This window comes from Trypanosoma theileri, assembly GCF_002087225.1.
Source record: "Trypanosoma theileri isolate Edinburgh chromosome Unknown TM35_Tth_80_V1, whole genome shotgun sequence".
Taxonomy (NCBI): Eukaryota; Euglenozoa; class Kinetoplastea; order Trypanosomatida; family Trypanosomatidae; genus Trypanosoma; species Trypanosoma theileri.
In genome coordinates this window covers 11,423-14,616 of record NW_021639922.1, presented here as the reverse complement: position 1 = coordinate 14,616, position 3,194 = coordinate 11,423, and positions in this window count along the sequence as shown.

Genomic DNA, 3,194 nt, shown 5'->3' with positions numbered 1-3,194 from the left:
GAGGGGTGCCAGGCGCGCCATCTGGTTTTTGCCGTCGTGATTTGTGTTTTCTACATGTACTGGTGGTGGTTGCGCTTTTGTCTGCGGCACCGCGCGTTGCGCTCTGGCTTTGGGCCTCTGCCTCTGTATATGGGTGGTGCGTTTCCTTTCTTTTCTTATTGGCGATGCTGCGGGGGAAGAAGAAGGGGTGCACCGGCATTGTGAGGAAAAGCAAAATAATAGTAATAAGGATAAATAAAGAGGTAATATGTGTGTGAGAGAGTAATTGTGTGTTGCTTTTGTTTGTAAAGATTGACATGGTTCAGTAGAAAAACAAATGATAATTGACAGCGTTGCGTGAAATCTCAATATACAAAGTTTAATATAAAAAAAAAAAACAAATCATCTCACCTGGATTTTATACACATATACAGGCTACGTGGTTGGGTTTGTTTACATGTAATTCAAACCAATTCTCTTTTTTCTTATACATCATATCTCCTCATTTAACATGATATTTGGAAGGAAAGGTTATTTTTCGAAATCTCTTTCAGTTAACATCACTGCCACCCATGAGGGGTGTGAATGAGGGAAAGAGGGATTTGCCACCAGTGTAGAATACAAAAATTAATTTAAAAAAATCACGAGAGTCTGGTTAGCGGACATATATTTCTTTCCTTTTTACTTTCTCTACGAATAACAACAACATCAATGAGAGAAGTTACCCGAGTGAAGTATATAAAATTAAAGTTGCTTTTTCATAAGTATAGAGTACCAAAAATAATACCCGAAAGGTACCAAGACAAAGAAAAGAGCTGCTCCTGTTGTTGGAGGTGGTGGTGCAAAGTGATCAGAGCATTTTGTTTTTTTGTTTTCTTTCTTTGGGAAACTGTTTATGCTTATTATGCGTATATACAGTTGAGATATCTCTCTTACATGCGTTTTTTCGGAAGGTGTGCCACATCAAAGTGTGCACTACTCGGGTCCGCACAGGGATCTCGCAACTCTTTAAAATTCTTTTGTCGTCTCTCTTCCTCCAGTCGCAGTTGTTCTCCCAGTCTCTGTTGCTGTCGCGATGTGCTTTTCATGTTACTTACCATGATGTCCAACATGCGGTGAATATCAGCTGCCCCTTCTCTTTTTATCGTCTCGCGTTTTTTGTACCATCTCTCTGTCCACTTTTTCCACAAGAGAGTAACATAGGAAGCCATAGCAGATCCCTTACAGAGTTGACTATTCAAAATACGTTTTGTACGTAAATTTGTTGCCACTCTCTGAAACAAAAGACGTGTAGCTCTTCTATTTCTCCTTTCCTCCTCCGATCGTAAATGTCGAATAACTGATGCCATCCATGGTGCCATTGGTTGTCCACTTTGCAAAGACTTTGCGGTTTTTGCGTATGGTGGGATATTATAGTTAAAAAATCTATCAAAAGAATTTCCTCGTAGGCGTGAAGCTGCCCAACGGATCTTATTCCGCACTTCATTCCTAGCCTCTTCAAGTGCTCCTTTAAAATCATAGTGGTAAACTATTGGAGCCATATTCTCATTACCCTCTGGTTTTTCACGGTGTCTGATTGCTTTCAAATACTCCAAAATATTTCCTTTAAATTTCTTGGGGCTAATAGCAGGACTTTGACTGTATTGTGGATACACTCCCAACGACTGGTGATCAAAGGGGTTTACAAAAGCAGTATTACCATAAGGGTTTGTACTCTTGAGCACGTTCATATGCATTTGTCTCCATCTTCCATCTAATCCCACTTCACCCCCAAATCCAAATCTTTTTCCTCCTCCACCACTTGGAGACATACTTTCATTATCATCCCCAAGATCTTCATTTCCAGGCCTTTTCCAGGTACCAAAGTTACCACCCCCCTCACCTGAGTAAACATAATTATCTGTTAATGCATCTCCTTCCAAAAATTGTAAAGTATGTGTATAATCGCTTAATGCTGTTCCAGACATGGGATTATTATTCTTGTTGTTTGTATATTCCTTTCCTTCTCTTGGTGTGTGTTTGGAGAGTATTGCTGATGTCTTTTCATTCATCGCACCACCCCCAGTAATATGACGAGTGTTGGTTGATGGTATTGACTCGGCAGATTTCTTTCCTCCTCCTCTTCTTCCTCCTAATGAATTCACTTGTCGGAAAAAGGATGCAACTCCACGTTGGCCATCTAGTGATTTCTCTGATTGTCCACGGTATAACAAAGGACGCCCAGGATCGCGTCGAGCTTCATCGTGTTTATCCACCTCCATTTCCTTATTGCTCTCCCTTTCCTTATTTATTTCCTCTTTTACATCTTCTCCCATTTTTTTGTTTTTCTTCTTCTTTTTTTCTTTCGCTTCTACATCCTCGTTCTCATGTTTGTCGTGATCTTTAAGAATGGCTGCAGTTATTTGTTCTCTAGATGGGTTAACAATGATATCATAGAGTTGATTCTGCGTCCATTCCTCGTCTGTTAAGCTAGATGAGGGACCTGGGAATTGCTGAAGGACAATACCTTGTTCCCTAAGTCGATCAAAAACAGTTTGTTGCACCATATCATTCGCTACATCTGCTGCAATCTGTGAGGCTATTACTTTACTTTCTTCAGTAATAGAGTATTGTATTTTATCACTTTGCTCATGCAAAACATTAAAACCTTCTTGTAAGATACGAAATAGTTCATTTATTTCACTCCGTATAGTGTGATGATCATTTCTGAGTTTCATCATTTCATCTTTTACTACAAAAAGTCTTCCACGAAATCTTGACTTTTCCATCATTTGAGAGTCTGCTGCCGTTAATGCATCTCCGGAAACTATTTTCCCTAATTTTTGTTTATCACTTGAACTTACAGTGCTAGCATGTGAAAGGGTAGAGGAACCCTCAAGGATTCCTAATCTTTCTGACTTGTTCCACTCTTACGATCCACCTATGGGCCAATCTGCAAAGGACAAAGTGAAGCAGAGAGGCCTATTGTCATTGTGGAAGACGATATGGATATTTAATGCCGTAATAAAGAAGGCATAAGGGCTAATCGCACACTATGGGGAAGCGGTTTCCCACACCCCGAAAGCCGAAGGTCAAGCCACAGATAGCGTGAAAATATCTTTAGTATTTACCCGTTTCAATGTGTTGATGTACTGGCCTAATCGGCAAACGTTGTTTCTTAGTTTGACTTGCCTGTACCACTTGTGCAAACACGTTCTTCCTTTCCTCTTCTTCTC